Below are 17,652 nucleotides of genomic sequence, written 5' to 3' on the forward strand. Positions count from 1 at the left end.
AGATTTGGTTTGGGGGCCCTGCCACCTCACGGTCAAAACACTTTAGTCGCCCCCCACCTGACGGCAGAAAAAAAAAGATTTCCTGCAATTTTACACATTTTGTGGGCTATGATGTGTTAATTCAGCCCTGCAGCCAGTTGAAACAGGAAATCAACAAGATAAACGGCTTTAGAGATGACTTTCATCAGTTTTAGTGAATGTAATACACTGTTCTTGAGGTACATTAAACATTTGATTCATAAAAAGGTTTCAGATACATCAATGGAATTCTAGATACAGTGCCTTCAGAAAGTATTCACACCCCTTGACTTTTTCCACATTTTGTGTTACAGCCTGAATTTAAAATTGATAAAATTGAGATTTTGCTTCACTGGCCTACACACAATACCCCATAAAGTCAAAGTGGAATTATGTTTTTAGAAATGTTTACAAATTAATAAAAAATGTAAAACTGAAATGTCTGGAGTAAATAAGTATTCAACCCCTTTGTTATGGAAAATCTAAATAAGTCCATGAGTAAAAATGTGCTTAACAAGTCACATGATAAGTTGTAAGGACTCACTCTGTGTGCAAAAATAGTATTTAACATTATTCTTTAATGACTACCTCGTCTCTGTACCCCACACATACAAACCCCACACATATCTGTAAGGTCCCTCTGTCAAGCAGTGAATTTCAAACACAGATTCAAACAGAAAGACAAGTATTTTTTTCCAATACCTCGCAACGAAGGGCACCTATTGGTAGATGGGTAAAGTTAAAAAAGCTGACGTTTAATATCCCTTTGAGCATGTTGAAGTTATTAATTACACTTTGGATGGTGTATCAATACACCCAGTCACTACAAAGATACAGGCGTCCTTCCTAACTCAGTTGCTGGAGAGGAAGGAAACTGCTCAGGGATTTCACCATGATGCCAATGATGACTTTAAAACAGTTACATATTTTAACGGCTGTGATAGGAGAAAACTGAGGATGGATCAACAACATTGTACTCCACAATACTCACCTAAATGAAAGAGTGAAAACAAGGTCGCTTGTACAGAACAAAAATATGAATCCATAAAAAAGTGGTTGAATACTTTATTGACTCAAGACATTTCAGCTTTTCATTTTTATTAACTCAATATTAGGAAGGTGTTCTTAATGTTTTGTACACATGTCCAGATGTACCAAGACAAAGTTAGGTGACCGGCACACCGGTCCAGAGGAGCTCCTTATAGGGGGAGGGTGATGAGAGAGACACAGAGAGAGAGTCAGTGATTAAAGAGGAGGAGCACACACTCCCATAATGATGGACTTATTTCACTGACTAGAGAGAGTGAGAGACACGAGAGAGAGAGAGAGAGAGCACACACAGAGAGAGAGAGAGAGACACAGAGAGAGAGAGTGAGAGACACAGAGAGAGAGAGAGAGAGAGACACACAGAGAGAGACACAGAGAGAGAGACACCGAGAGAGAGAGAGAGAGAGAGAGAGAGAGAGAGAGAGAGACGGAGAGAGAGAGTCAGTGATTAAAGAGGAGGAGCACACACTCCCATAATGATGGACTTATTTCACTGACTAGAGAGAGTGAGAGACACGAGAGAGAGAGAGAGAGAGAGACACAGAGAGAGACACACAGAGAGAGACACGAGAGAGAGAGACACAGAGAGAGAGAGAGAGACGGAGAGAGATAGTCAGTGATTAAAGAGGAGGAGCACACACTCCCATAATGATGGACTTATTTCACTGACTAGAGAGAGTGAGAGACACAGAGAGAGAGAGAGAGAGAGAGAGACACAGAGAGAGACACACAGAGAGAGAGAGAGAGACACACAGAGAGAGAGACACAGAGAGAGAGACACAGAGAGAGAGAGAGAGAGACACACAGAGAGAGACACAGAGAGAGAGACACAGAGAGAGAGAGAGAGAGAGAGAGAGAGACGGAGAGAGCGTGAGAGACACAGAGAGAGAGAGAGAGACACAGAGAGAGAGAGAGAGAGAGACACAGAGAGAGAGAGAGACACAGAGAGAGAGAGAGACACAGAGAGAGAGAGAGAGAGAGAGACACAGAGAGAGAGAGTGAGAGACACATAGAGAGAGAGAGACACGAGAGAGAGAGAGAGAGAGCGACACACACAGAGAGAGTGAGAGACACAGAGAGAGAGAGAGAGAGACACAGGGAGAGAAAGAGAGACACAGAGAGAGAGTGAGAGACACAGAGAGAGAGAGAGACACAGAGAGAGAGAGAGAGACAGAGAGAGAGAGAGAGACAGAGAGAGAGAGAGACACAGAGAGAGAGAGAGAGACACAGAGAGAGAGAGAGAGAGAGAGACACAGAGAGAGAGAGTGAGACACAGAGAGAGAGAGAGACACACAGAGAGAGAGAGAGACACAGAGAGAGAGTGAGAGACACACAGAGAGAGAGAGAGACACAGAGAGAGAGAGAGACACAGAGAGAGAGAGAGAGAGAGAGAGACACACGAGAGAGAGAGAGAGAGAGAGAGACACACAGAGAGAGAGAGAGAGAGACAGAGAGAGAGAGAGACACAGAGAGAGATGGAGAGAGAGAGATGGAGAGAGAGAGAGACAGAGACAGAGAAGGAGAGAGGGAGAGAGAGCGAGAGAGAATATAAAACACACACAGCAGCAATTGACAAGGACCAGGACGGCTGAGGTTTTTAAATGCCAGGCTATGATTTTCTCTTCCTCTGCTCTGGACACTGTGGTCATGAACGTTCCATATGAAATATTGAAGGAAAGAATCTGCAAGAAAACGTCTACTGTGAAACTCAGCTTAGCTGTATTGAAGCAGTATTCATTATAATTTATGGTGTAAACTCCTATTTGTCAGTACTGGGATGCACTCTGGAATTTAGGTTATATAAGTAATGAGTCCCACTACGTTAACAGGTACAGCATCCTGTAGATAATGTTGGCAGGAACAGTACGTTGTTAGTTGCCTTGGCTGAAGATAGGCCACCAGTCAGTAATAGATGAACAGCTGTACAATATTCCCCTGCATTCATTTGAAATCAGTGCAGTAAAACAGGGTCTTCTGGTGACTTATATACTATACTGTAGGAGGTTGCTGGCACATGCATGAGTCTTTAAGCACCAGGCATGCTGCGTCAAAGAATTCAGCGCATTACACCAACAGGCCTAAACGCATATCAGAATGCTGCTGGCATGTTGCTCCTGGCTTTAACTACACAGACCAGGAAGGAAGCAAGCAGAGGTACAAACATTTTAAGGAGCTCATTAACTTTATGTACTTCAAATTATACTACTTTGACTGTGGTCTACTCTCACCCCAACCACTATCTATCTCTCACCCCAACCACTCCATATCTCTCACCCCAACCACTCTCTCTCTCACTCCAACCACTCTCTCTCTCACCCCAACCACTATCTATATCTCACCCCAACCACTCCCTATCTCTCACCCCAACCACTCCATATCTCTCACCCCAACCACTCTCTCTCTCACCCCAACCACTCTCTCTCTCACCCCAACCACTATCTATCTCTCACCCCAACCACTCCCTATCTCTCACCCCAACCACTCTCTCTCTCTCACCCCAACCACTCTCTCTCTCACCCCAACCACTATCTATCTCTCACCCCAACCACTCCCTATCTCTCACCCCAACCACTCTCTCTCTCACCCCAACCACTCCCTATCTCTCACCCCAACCACTCCCTATCTCTCACCCCAACCACTCTCTCTCTCTCACCCCAACCACTCCCTATCTCTCACCCCAACCACTCTCTCTCTCACCCCACCACCCCACCTCCCCCCCACTCCTATCTCTCACCCCAACCACTCTCTCTCTCACCCCAACCACTCCCTCTCTCTCACCCCAACCACCCCCTCCCCCCCCTATCCGCTCACCCCAACCACTCTCTCTCTCACCCCAACCGCTCTCTCTCTCACCCCAACCACTCTCTCTCTCACCGCAACCACTCTCTCTCTCACCCCAACCACTCCCTATCTCTCACCCCAACCACTCTCTCTCTCACCCCAACCACTCCCTATCTCTCACCCCAACCACTCCCTATCTCTCACCCCAACCACTCTCTCTCTCTCTCACCTCTCTTTATCTCTCTTCCCCCCTTATCTCTCTGCTGCTTGAGGCTATCACATATGCGGGATGTTCCAATGGAACATATTTCTCACAATCGTTTCAGAACACTGTTACTAAGAGAGTGAGGGGGTGGGGTTATTGAGGACTTATTACTGTAGGATGGGGGTGGGGGTAGGGCCTGTGAGTATAAAAATGTGTCATACATAAACATGGGGGATGGGGGGTCAAACTGGGAATTGAATGTCCTGTTGGAGATAGATAACAACTGAGGCTCAGACAGCTCAAAACACAGCTGTTTTTCATCCGAAAGTTTTGCATCTTCTGTTTAAACAAGCTATTTGGGCCTTGCAGCAGTCTGAATTGATGCTCATTGCATTGCTTGCTTCTCTGTAAGCCCACAGAGTCAAAGAAATGGGTAACATACTGCTCAGGGTATCTAAGGGTTATCCAACAATAACAATACACTAACTATCCCTATTCCCTGTCTGTGAGAGTTGACGTTTAGTGAGAGAAAGTACGTGTCGTGAAAGAGAATCAAAGTTGGGAACCTCCCTAGGTTCTGCCTAAGACATAGTTATCTTCCTCTGTGTCCACATGACTCATAGTCTGGTCAGCAAAGGCATAATAAACGTGACAGAAATATCCCCACACAATGTCCCCGGAGTCAGGAGCAACAGGAAAATTGGTGGATAGCTCTGTCCGTGGTTTCAGAGAGAAAACCTGCAACGTACTGTATGATGGGATGTAAGACCAGCGAGAGACTGTCCATCGAGAGATGATTTATAAAAGTCTAGCGCTCGTGAAGAAATACACAAAGGATGTTTCAGTTCAAGTTCAAAGAATGTTAATGATTCTACAAAATCCATTCATTAAAATCTACATAATAATTCACTATTCTTGTTGGTGCAGGATTATTTTCCTGCTGTAGTAAACTGGCTCAAATTAAGATCAAATCAAAGTTTATTTGTCACGTGCGCTGAATACAACAGGTGTAGACCTTACAGTGAAATGCTTACTTACAGGCTCTAAACAATGGTGCAAAAAAGGTATTAGGTGAACAAAAGGTAGGTAAAGAAATAAAACAACAGTAAAAAGACAGGCTATATACAGTAGCGAGGCTATAAAAGTAACGAGGCTACATACAGACACCGGTTAGTCAGACTGATTGAGGTAGTATGTAGATATGGTTAAAGTGACTATGCATATATGATAAACAGAGAGTAGCAGTAGCTTAAAAGAGGGGTTGGCAGGTGGTGGGTGGCGGGACACAATGCAGATAGCCCGGTTAGCCAATTTGCGGGAGCACTGGTTGGTCGGCCCAATTGAGGTAGTATGTACATGAATGTATAGTTAAAGTGACTATGCATATAAGTAAGATCCTACATTTGTAGCTTTGAAAATGACGCCAATTGTTGTCTCCCTTTTATTAGTAAACACACGATATAGCCAGCTGGCAGAGATGGAAGAACTACAAGGAATACTAATAATTGTTCATTTGTGAAATAATGTCTAGATGCTTTTTATATTGGAGATCAAGTTTATAAATTGCCTGGCTGGGCTGATGAGACAGTGGATTGCGAAGTTAGATGGTACAGAGTAAATATTAATTTTAGCCGGTGGTTTAGCCGGTGGTAACTTGTGGAATAGACACCGGCTGGAATGTGGTTTTAACCGATCAGCATTTAGGATTAGACCCACCCGTGGTATTAGACCCACCCGATGTATGAAGTAGAATGTACAGTACATTCAGAAGGTCTCAGTATGGAGTAGGTTTCTTTCTGAAATACCATGAAAGGGTTAAGCCAAGCCAAGGCAGTATGAGAGGAGTCGAACGCTGAAATCTATTCCGTATTACTGCACACATGAGGAACAGATTTAAGTGAGTCCAGTTGTCTGGAGCGTCTCTCTCTCTCTCTGTGGTTCAGTCCAAATGGCACACTAATCCCTACGTGCGCCGCTCTGGACTTGCCCTCGTTGCCAGTGAGAGAGGCCGTGTCCCAAATGGCATCCTATGTAGTGCACTATTTTTGACCCGGGCCCATAGGGCTCCCATAGGGTTCCCATAGGGCTCTGGTCAAAAGTAGTGCACTACATAGGATGCCATTTGGGACACGGACTCTCTCACTGGCAACGAGGGCAAGTCCAGAGCAGCGCAGTTTATCATTACACATCTGGGAAACGCACTGAGTAACCAGCTTTTATGAAAAAGACTTTAGAGCTGAGAAGATAAGCCCAATAGGAGAGTAATGTAAAATGGTATGTTGTAAACTAGTGACTAATACTGTATTGAACTCCATAAACATGCTAAATGACATCCATTTGTAGTCCCATATTATGTAGGAGGTAGTGAGAGCTGGTGACATTAAGGGGTTAAGGATGAGTCATATGGGCCTGTGCTCATTGGTTGTGTCACGGCATCTGTGCTGTCTTTTATAAAAGTTGGGAGGGCGTTTACCATCAGGCTCAGCCTTCTTTGTCTAGGCAAAAGCTATCCGGTATCCTTGGGACCTCCCTACCCCATTGAAGTAGACATTTTAAATGGTTAAGGTAAGGGTTAAGGTTATGGTTAGGTAAGGGTTATGGTTTTGACTAGGTCTGGGTAAGATTAAGGGTTAAGGTTAGGGCTAGGGTTTAGGGTAGGGACGTCCCAAGATGACAGGGGAAATGGCATCATCATTAATGTTCATGTGGATGGGAATCTGACACCCTGTTCATTGCCTCCTCCTATTCCCTTCTCTTTGATAACTCCTCCCCCTTTAAGTGGTTGCCCTGGTTTCTCTGCTCTCTAGAATAGATCTATATGGAGGTCTTCTTTCCCTCGCTTTTTTCCAATATGAATGTTGAATGTTGCCTGGCTGTCTCAGCTTCACATGCCACAATAATATCCTTTCCATGACTTCAACTTATTTGATTCAACCGCAGTCCTGCTGACCATCTACTTTAGACAATGTTGGAATACTGTGAAAAATGGACCTGAATGAAAAATGTAGAAACCATCCCCTTTCAGAACTCGCGTCAAAGCCTTATATTTTCGTGCCCCTCCAACACACACACACACACACACACACACACACACACACACACACACACACACACACACACACACACACACACACACACACACACACACACACACATCTGCTCCCCACCCCCACAGTGGGTCTCTTCTACGCACCCAGATGTAAACAGCAGGAGAGGGTGGGTCACCATCAAGAGTTATGGAGGGGAGGTCAGAGAGGAGAAAAACAACAGCAAGAAACCTCATGTCCCACCCCCATTCCTGACTTCAACTTCCTGTGCACAACTGAGGGGTTTGTGTAGACTGTGGAGACCCCAAAAGAAACCTTCCTCATCTTGCACTTTCTTGTTCCCTCCCTCTCTCCCCCTCTATCCCCCCTCTCTCTCTCCCTCTATCCCCCCTCTCTCTCCCTCTATCCACCCTCTCGCTCTCTCTCTCTCCCTCTATCCCCCTCTCTCTTTCTCTCTCCCTCTGTCCCCCTCTCTCTTTCTCTCTTTCTCTGTTCAACCAATCTCATCCAGAGTAAATTCCCCTTTTTTTTCTCAGATTTCATTTAATCTATTGTTCCACAGTCTAACAGCATTTCAAACTGTTCTTTCTCAAACTTGAAACACAAGTACAGAATTATTGCATTGATGGACTTAGAGAAGGACCTTCTATTGTCTATTGCGATGTGATCTCATTGGAATGGGCTGGGGACCTTCACCCTTAACTTCTGTTGTGCCAAAGGACACATTATGGAAAACTCAAATGTAATTTGTGGCTTAGACTGGACTGGAAAGATCAGAGTTGAGAGAATTCTACTTATTTTCCACCAGCTCTTTCTGAAAGTGCTGAGAGTAACATCCAACAACTTCACACATTCATCAATGTATCTAAATAAAGGAATTAAGACTGGATATATGGATTATTTTGAACACAACTTCTCTATAGGTATAGCTACCCTATAAGTATACATAGTAGGGAATTCCAGGTTTCCTGCTGCAGTCTGTGAGTGTACACCTCCCTGAGGATTTACCCTGCTGCTTTAGGGCTGCTAAACTTCCCAGGAAGTAAATGACTCCCCCAGACCTCTCTCTCTCTGCGTGGATTGTTTTACAGATGGAGAAGGGGGGGGGGGGGGGGGGGGGGGGGCAGACAGACAGACAGACATAGGAACAGGAAACACCCGTGATAGTACCACTGACTCTCCTTTCTCCAAAAAGGGTTCTTACTGTTGTTGCTGTAAGACTCCAGTTGTACAACATAAGTACCATGCATTTTGTCTCAACCTGGGACACAACAGGGAGTTTGTCTGGACAAAATCAACCTGGGATACAACAGGGAGTTTGTCTGGACAAAAATCATTTGGGGACACCGCACAGCGATTGTGTTTGTGCACTATAACTCTTGATTGTATCACAATAATATTTGTTTTATCACAACCATTGTGTCAAATGCATTGTGCATCAGTTATACAATATAAGTGTATACGGGTCAAACTGAATTGAGAAAAAATGGTTTACTGTACAACCATTTCCTTTGAGGAATATTTGTATGATCTGCCTGTTTATTCTGAATTATTTTCCGATCAATTGAAAATCCTACGCCGTGTGGGTGTAGGAAGGCTTGCATTGGCTAAATATTTCAACAAAACTTCAGCAAAGATATTACTGATTGAATGACGATCACATTTGTATTATTAGCACAATGACATATGGAGTGTAGATGGGTTAAGCTATCCATCTAACTGTAATGCATCTGCCCTCCGTTTCAGGGTTATGGGCTAAAACTAGAAGCTCAAACGTCTTCTACCTGTTTACAATCACACCTCCACCTGCCACATAAAACCTATGAGGACACTTGTTGAGAGCACTCTGGTTTTAAATATCTCAGAGCTTGTGGTAAAATGATCACATTAAGGCTAGACAGATCCATTGCTATAACTGCACAGGTGGAATTCTTATTGTTTATTCATTAGAGCACTGTAGGTGTGAGGTTGGTGCACTTCCTGATATGGGCAGCATTGTTGTTAGCCACCTTATGCTACGGTTGTAACATTGCTACTGCAGTTAGCATGTTGTTGCTACTGTTGTTAGTGACTTGTTGTTAGCTTGTTTAAGCTACTGTATCTGTTTGATATTTAGGTGAGAAAAGGCTAGTTCAGATACGTTGGTGTCGCAAACCAGATACTGATAACCAAATGGTTGGTAAGCATACAAGGTACATTGCTAAACCTCCAATCTAAACCTATTATGGAGAAATATATTTTTTACTCAAATCTAATTCTTTGAGTGGGATGTATCACTTTGTCCTCCTCAATCATAAGCTTCCACACACTGCAAAGTCACTGAATCATTTGTAATTGTGACCCCATTTCTTTCAGAATGCACAATGATCTTCGGCTCCATGGAAGAATGTGCTGTTCATCTCCCAAAGACAAGCTCAGCAGAGTGTGGGTGAATCTGCATCTGTTTTAATAGGAGGAGGATGTTCAGTTCCCATCTGTCTGTCTCAGTTTGTTTCTACGCCTCGAGGTTCGTCAGAACATTTCTGTTTCACAGTCAGGAATGTCATTATTTATCCTTCACATCTCTGTTCTCTGTCTCAGACTGAGGAGGAGTAGAGACATCTAAACAAACTGTAGTAGACTTAGAGAGAATACTATGTAGGGTTTAGAAACACTGTCAAAAAGCATTTTGAAAGTCAAATTTAATGCACAGTTTATTTTGTATTAGGAGGCATATCATCTCAGCAAAAAAGAAACGTCCCTTTTTCAGGACCCTATCTTTCAAAGCTAATTCACAAAAATCCAAATAACTTCACAGATCTTCATTGTAAAGGGTTTAAACACTGTTTCCCATGCTTGTTCAATGAACCATTGACAATTAATGAACATGCACCTGTGGAGCGGTCGTTAAAACACTAACAGCTTACAGACGGTAGGCAATTAAGGTCACAGTTATGAAAACTTAGGACACTAAAGAGGCCTTTCTATTGACTCTGAAAAACACCTAAAGAAAGATGCCCATGGTCCCTGCTCATCTGTGTGAATGTGCCTTAGGCATGCTACAAGGAGGCATGAGGACTGCAGATGTGGCCAGGGAAATAAATTGCAATGTCCGTACTGTGAGATGCCTAAGACAGCGCTACAGGGAGACAGGACGGACTGCTGATCGTCCTCGCAGTGGCAGACCACATGTAACAACACCTGCACAGGATTGGTACATCCGAACATCACACCTACGGGACAGGTACAGGATGGCAACAACAACTGCCCGAGTTACACCAGGAACGCACAATCGCTCCATCAGTGCTCAGACTGTCTGCAATAGGCCGAGAGAGGCTGGACTAAGGGCTTGTAAGCCTTTTGTAAGGCAGGTCCTCACCAGACATCACCGGCAACAACGTCACCTATGGGCAGAAACCCACTGTCGCTAGACCAGACAGGACTGGCAAAAAGTGCTCTTCACTGACGAGTTGCGGTTTTGTCTCACCAGGGGTGATGGTCAGATTCGCGTTTATCGTCGAAGGAATGAGTGTTACACTGAGGCCTGTACTCTGGAGTGGGATCGATGTGGAGGGTCCGTCATGGTCTGGGGCGGTGTGTCACAGCATCATTGGACTGAGCTTGTTGTCATTGCATGGCAATCTGAGCGCTGTGTGTTACAGGGAAGACATCCTCCTTCCTCATGTGGTACCCTTCCTGCAGGCTCATCCTGACATGACCCTCCAGCATGACAATGCCACCAGCCATACTGCTCGTTCTGTGCGTGATTTCCTGCAAGACAGGAATGTCAGTGTTCTGCCATGGCCAGCGAAGAGCCCGGATCTCAATCCCATTGAGCACGTCTGGGACCTGTTGGATTGGAGGGTGAGGGCTAGGGCCATTCCCCCCAGAAATGTCAGGGAACTTGCAGGTGCCTTGGTGGAAGAGTGGGGTAACATCTCACAGCAAGAACTGGCAAATCTGGTGCAGTCCATGAGGAGGAGATGCACTGCAGTACTTAATGCAGCTGGTGGCCACACCAGATACTGACTGTTATTTTGATTTTGACCCCCCATTTGTTCAGGGACACATTATTCCTTTCTGTTAGTCACATGTCTGTGGAACTTGTTCAGTTTATGTATCAGTTGTTGAATCTTGTTATGTTCATACAAATATTTACACATGTTAAGTTTGCTGAAAATAAACGCAGTTGACAGTGAGAGGGCGTTTCTTGTTTTGCTGAGTTTATGAGTTTAGTTGTGTAAAAGAGGCCTGACCTATAGGGATAGAAAAAAACTGTGTGGGGCATGAAAAAAATGTCAGCAATGCTTTTTCAATTTCTTTTTTTTTTTACCGTAGTCCCCTGAGTTTTTCGTTTAGTTCTGTAAGAGTCTTGCCTGTGAAGTGATGTCTGTGAGTCGTTACCACCAGTCTCTGCTTTGCTGCTCTGTCATGTTTTCCAGCCTGTAAGCCAGATAGAGGAGGAGGGTTTGAGTTGAGGGTTGAAGCTGTGGGTGCATGTAGGCTCACTGCTATCACCGGGCCTCACAGTCACTCTTTATTTCTCTCTTTCTCTCTTTTTCTTTCTCCCCTTTGTCTCATTCTTTCCCTCTCTCTCTCTCTGTCTCTCTCTCTCTCTCTCTCTCTCATTGTTTTCCTTGGTCTCGTTCTCTCCCTGTAAATATAGCATTTCACTTTTTCAAAGACACTAGTTGAACATCATAACCAGCCATCCTCCTCCCTCCATTTCCCTCTGTCTTTCTTCTTTCCTTCCCTCTCTTCTCTCCCTGCTGCTCAACATGTCTGGATCTTTGGCTTTTGGAGAGCCAGTCCAAATGTTAGAGTCTGGCTTCCAGAGAAAACAGCCCACAGTGCCAAAGCTAGCAGAGGGAGGATAAAAAAGATTGAATGAGGCACAGGCAGAGGTCGGTTTCCCTCTCTGCGCTGTATAGTTTGAGGTGCAGATTAAAGACTAAACTCTATTTGTACTTGATAAGACATTGATTTGTTTCAAAGCAGAAAGACGGGGCATGCTTGGGTACCATCCATGTATAGCAGTGAAGGTTGTTGAGGGGAGGACAGCTCATAATAATGGCTGAAACAGAGCAAATGGAATGGCATCAACCACCTGGAAACCATGTGTTTGAGACAACTCCAGTATTCCGCTCCAGCCATTACAACAAGCCAGTCCTCCCCAATTAAGGGGCCACCAACCTCCTGTGACGTATAGCCTGTTTGGGAGGAAAAGAAAATAAGGAGAGCTGCTGCTTTTTCTTCAAAATAACTTGGGAATGGAGTGGGCCAATCAGATGTGGCGGCCTGTAGTCCCTCCCCCTTAGCTCTCTGAGTCTGTCTTGGGATTGAGAGGAAACAAATGGTAAACTAATTACAGCGTTCCCAAAGAAAAAGTGCAGCAGCTTTCAGTCTCTTTTACCATTTAAAACTCGCTGTTTGTGACTGGTTGCAAAAATGGATCGCAAAACAGTTGGCCTTGCTTGGAGCGGTAGTTAAGTTGAATACATTTTGAAAAGGGAAAGCTGTAAAAATATATGAGTTCACAGCTAGATGCTGAGCCGTGGTAGGTATTAACATTTGGTCTCACAAAACAATGCACATGATAATATCCATAAAATCAGATGTGGTACAAGATATTGTTTTAGGGTTGGGGTTATGGTTTGGGTTAGGGGTTAGGGTTAGATTGCAGATGTAAAGTACCAGTCAAAAGTTTGGACACACCTACTCATTCAAGGGGTTTTCTTTATTTTGAGTATTTTCTACATTGTTGAATAATAGTGAAGACATCACAACTATGAAATAACACATATGGAATCATGTAGTAACAAAAAAAGTGTTAAACAAATCAAAATATATTTTATATTTGAGATTCTTCAAAGTAGCCCATTGCCTTGATGACAGCTTTGCACACTCTTGGCATTCTCTCAACCAGCTTCATAACGTAGTCACCTGGAATGCAATTCAATTAACAGGTGTGCCTTGTTAAAAGTTAAATTGGGGATTTTCTTTCCTTCTTAATGCGTTTGAGCCAGTCTGTTGTGTTGTGACAAGGTAGGGGTGGTATACAGAAGATAGCCTTATTTGGTAAAATACCAAGTCCATATTATGGCAAGAACAGCTCAAATAAGCAAAGAGAAATGACAGTCCATCATTACTTTAAGACATGAAGGTCAGTCAATCAGGGAAAATGCAAGAACATTTAAACTTTCTTTAAGTACAGTCTCAAAAACCGTCAAGCGCTATGATGAAACTTGCTCTCATGAGGACCACCACAGGAAAGGAAGATCCAAAGTTACCTCTGCTGCAGAGGATAAGTTCATTAGAGTTACCAGCTTCAGAAATTGCAGCCCAAATAAATGCTTCACAGAGTTCAAGTAACGGACACATCTCAACATCAACAGTTCAGAGGAGACTGTGAATCAGGCCGTCATGGTCGAATTGCTGCAAAGAAACCACTACTAAAGGACACCGATAAGAAGATGAGACTTGCTTGGGCCAAGAAATACGAGCAATGGAGATTAGACTGGTGGAGTCCAAATCTGAGACTGTTGGTTCCAACCGCCATGCCGTTGTGAGACACAGAGTACAGTTGAAGTCGGACGTTTACATATACCTTAGCAAAATACATTTAAACTCAGTTTTTCACAATTCCTGACATTTAATCCCAGTAACAATTCCCTGTCTTAGGTCAGTTAGGATCACCACTTTATTTTAAGAATGTGAAATGTCAGAATAATAGTAGAGAGAATGATTTATTTATGCTTTTATTTCTTTCGTCACATTCCCAGTGGGTCAGAAGTTTACATACACTCAATTCGTATTTGGTAGCATTGCCTTTAAATTGTTTAACTTGGGTCAAACGTTTCGGGTAGCCTTCCACAAGCTTCCCACAATAAGTTGGGTGAATTTTGGCACATTCCTCCTGACAGGTTTGTAGGCCTCCTTTCTCGCACACGCTTTTTCAGTTCTGCCCACACATTTTCTATAGGATTGAGGTCAGGGCTTTGTGATGGCCATTCCAATACCTTGACTTTGTTGTCCTTAAGCCATTTTGCCCCAACTTTGGAAGTATGCTTGGGGTCATTGTCCATTTGGAAGACCCATTTGCGTCCAAGCTTTAACTGCCTGACTGATGTCTTGAGATGTTGCTTCAATATATCCACATATTTTTCCTTCCTCATGATGCCATCTATTTTGTGAAGTGCACTAGTCCCTCCTGCAGCAAAGCACCCCCATAACATGATGCTGCCACCCCTGTGCTTCACGTTGGGATGGTGTTCTTCGGCTTGCAAGCCTCCCCCTTTTTCCTCCAAACATTATGATGGTCATTATGGCCAAACAGTTCTATTTTTGTTTCATCAGACCAGAGGACATTTCTCCAAAAAGTACGATCTTTGTCCCCATGTGCAGTTGCAAACCGTAGTCTGGCTTTTTTATGGCGGTTTTGAAGCAGTGGCTTCTTCCTTGCTGAGCGGCCTTTCAGGTTATGTCGATATAGGACTCGTTTCACTGTGGATATAGACACTTTTGTACCTGTTTCCTCCAGCATCTTCACAAGGTCTTTTGCTGTTTTTCTCTGATTGATTTGCACTTTTCGCACAATAGTACGTTCATCTCTAGGAGACAGAACACGTCTCCTTCCTGAGCGGTATGACGGCTGCGTGGTCCCATGGTGTTTATACTTGCGTACTATTGTTTGTACAGATGAACGTGGTACCTTCAGGCGTTTGGAAATTGCTCCCAATGATGAACCAGACTTGTGGAGGTCTACAACTTGGCTGATTTCTTTTGATTTTCCCATGATGTCAAGCAAAGAGACACTGAGTTTGAAGGTAGGCTTTGAAATACATCCACAGGTACACCTCAATTGACTCAAATGATGTCAATTAGCCTATCAGAAGCTTTTAAAGCCATTACGTCAATTTCTGGAATTTCCCAAGCTGTTTAAAGTCACAGTCAACTTAGTGTATGTAAACTTCTGACTCACTGGAATTGTGATACAGTGAATTATAAGTGAAATAATCTTTCTAAACAATTGTTGGAAAAATGACTTGTGTCATGCACAAAGTAGATGTCCTACCCGACTTGCCAAAACTTTTGTTTGTTAACAAGAAATTTGTGGAGTGGTTGAAAAATTAGTTTTAATGACTCCAATCTAAGCATATGTAAACTTCCGACTTCAACTGTAGGTGAACGGCTGATCTCTGCATGTGTGATTCCTACCATGAAGCATGGAGGAGGAAGTGTGATGGTGTGTGGGTACTTTGCTGGTGACACTGTCTGTAATTTATTTAGAATTCATGGCACATTTAACCAGCATGGCTACCACAGCATTCTGCAGCGATATGCCATCCCATCTGGTTTGTGCTTAGCGGAACTATCATTTGTTTTTCAACAGGACAATGGCCCAACACACCTCCAGGCTGTGTAAGGGCTATTTGACCAAGAAGGAGAGTGATGGAGTGCTGCACCAGATGACCTGGCCTCCACAATCACTCAACCTCAATCAATTGAGGTGGTTTGGAATGAGTTGGACCGCAGAGTGAAGGAAAAGCAGCCAACAAGTGGTCAGCATATGTGGGAACTCCTTCAAGACTGTTGGAAAAGCATTCCAGGTGAAGCTGGTTGAGAGAATGCCAAGAGTGTGCAAAGCTGTCATCAAGACAAAGAATGGCTACTTTGAAGAATCTAAAATCCAAAATATATATTTGATTTGTTTAAAACTTTTTGGGTTACTACATGATTCCATATGTATTATATCATAGTTTTGATGTCTTCACTATTATTCTACAATGTAGAAAATAGTAAAAATAAAGGAAAACCCTGGAATGAGTAGGTGTGTCCAAACTTTTAACTGGTACTGTATGTGCTGGGTGAATGTATGGACACAGGTAATTTATTTAGAAGTTAGTGATTTCCCTGGGATGTTTTTGTGAATATCTTTATGTAGGTCAGGGTTCCTCCTGTAGGTTGTCACTCTAACGCTTTTCCTGGAGAGCTACCCTCCTGTAGATTTTCACTCCAACCCCTGTTGTAACTAACCTGATTCAGCTTATCAACTATCTGATTATTAGAATCAAATGTGCTAGATTAGGGTTGGATCGAAAACCAGGAACAGGGTTGGAGTGACAACCTACAGGACGGTAGCTCTCCAGGAACTGGGTAAGGAGTGACAACCTACAGGAGGGTAGCTCTCCAGGAACATGGTTGGAGTGACAACCTACAGGAGGGTAGCTCTCCAGGAACAGGGTTGGAGAGACAACCTACAGGATGGTATCTCTCCAGGAACAGGGTTGGAGAGACAACCTACAGGATGGTATCTCTCCAGGAACAGGGTTGGAGTGACAACCTACAGGACGGTAGCTCTCCAGGAATAGGGTTGGAGAGACAACCTACAGGACGGTAGCTCTCCAGGAACAGGGTTGGAGTGACAACCTACAGGACGGTAGCTCTCCAGGAACAGGGTTGGAGAGACAACCTACAGGACGGTATCTCTCCAGGAACAGGGTTGGAGAGACAACCTACAGGACGGTATCTCTCCAGGAACAGGGTTGGAGAGACAACCTACAGGACGGTATCTCTCCAGGAACAGGGTTGGAGTGACAACCTACAGGACAGTAGCTCTCCAGGAACAGGGTTGGAGTGACAACCTACAGGACGGTATCTCTCCAGGAACAGGGTTGGAGAGACAACCTACAGGACGGTATCTCTCGAGGAACAGGGTTGGAGTGACAACCTACAGGACGGTATAGCTCCAGGAACAGGGTTGGAGAGACAACCTACAGGAGGGTAGCTCTCCAGGAACTGGGTTGGAGAGACAACCTACAGGATGGTATCTCTCCAGGAACAGGGTTGGAGTGACAACCTACAGGGCGGTATCTCTCGAGGAACAGGGTTGGAGAGCTCTGCTGTAGGTCTACTCTTACTGATGGATTGCACTGCACTGTACTCAAAGCAGACATTGCCCTGTATGCCTTTAAATCACCTACCTTTGCTAGCTTTTGGTAAAATAGATTAGAATAACTTTATTTTCCAACAGAGGGAACAGAAAAGTGTTCTGCTCACCTTAGAGTAATAGTTGAACAGTATATATATACTGTCAAGGAGGTGTGTAAACAAAACTCCTTAAAAATTTGGCAAGACAAGAAGTTGGGGTATATATATATATATTTTAGTCTAATTAGATAATTGCTCCAACTTTGTGTTTTTCTCGCCACTGCAGTTACCTAACACACTGTTACTCTACATGACTCAACGGCCTGCTAAAAATGCTTTATGTTTAATGTCTACCCCCATGCGCAATGCCAAGCGTCGGCTGGAGTGGTGTAAAGCTTGCCACTATTGGACTCTGGGGAGCAGTGGAAGCGCATTCTCTGGAGTGATGAATGACGCTTCACAATCTGGCAGTCTGACGGACCAATCTGGGTTTGGCGAATGCTAGGAGAACGCTACCTGCCCCAATGCACAGTGTCAACTGTAAAGTTTGGTGGAGGAGGAACATTGGTCTGGGGATGTTTTTCATGGTTCGGGCTAGGCATCTTAGTTCCAGTGTAAGGTGAATACCAGAAAAGTGTTCTGCTC

This window comes from Salmo salar, chromosome 27 (genome assembly GCF_965601325.2).
Source record: "Salmo salar chromosome 27, fSalSal1, whole genome shotgun sequence".
Taxonomy (NCBI): domain Eukaryota; kingdom Metazoa; phylum Chordata; class Actinopteri; order Salmoniformes; family Salmonidae; genus Salmo; species Salmo salar.